This window comes from Etheostoma spectabile, chromosome 1, assembly GCF_008692095.1.
Source record: "Etheostoma spectabile isolate EspeVRDwgs_2016 chromosome 1, UIUC_Espe_1.0, whole genome shotgun sequence".
NCBI lineage: Eukaryota > Metazoa > Chordata > Actinopteri > Perciformes > Percidae > Etheostoma > Etheostoma spectabile.
This window is the reverse complement of record NC_045733.1, coordinates 14,504,541-14,505,020: the sequence shown is the minus strand read 5'-3', so window position 1 is coordinate 14,505,020 and position 480 is coordinate 14,504,541.

The window sequence follows — 480 nt, the reverse complement described above, 5'->3', positions numbered from 1 at the left end:
GGATTGAATTTAAAATCCTTCTCCTGGCCTACAAAGCTCTATATGGTCAAGTGCCAACATACAGTATCTTGAAGAGATCTTAGTGCCGTATTGTTGCACTAGAGCACTGCGCTCTCAGAATTCAGTTACTTGTGGTTCCTAAAGGCTCTAAAAGTAGAGTGGGAGCCAGAGCCTTCAGCTTCCAGTCTGGGTTCGGGGGGCAGACACAGTAACCATTTAAGATTAAACTTAAAACTCTTCTCCCTGATGAAACTTATAATTAGGGAGGGATGAGTTGCAGCGTCCGCCTAGACCGGCGGGGGAGGGTGTATAGCTACAGACACGGTACCCCTTCTCTTCTTCGCTTCTCTTCATAGTTGTCAGATTAATTTACAATAATATGATAAAACTAGAGAGAGACAGGGCAGTACAGCCCGACCAGGCTGCTCTCTTTACCCTGTCTCTCTTAGTTCTGCTGTAATAGTTTTAGACTGCTGGGGG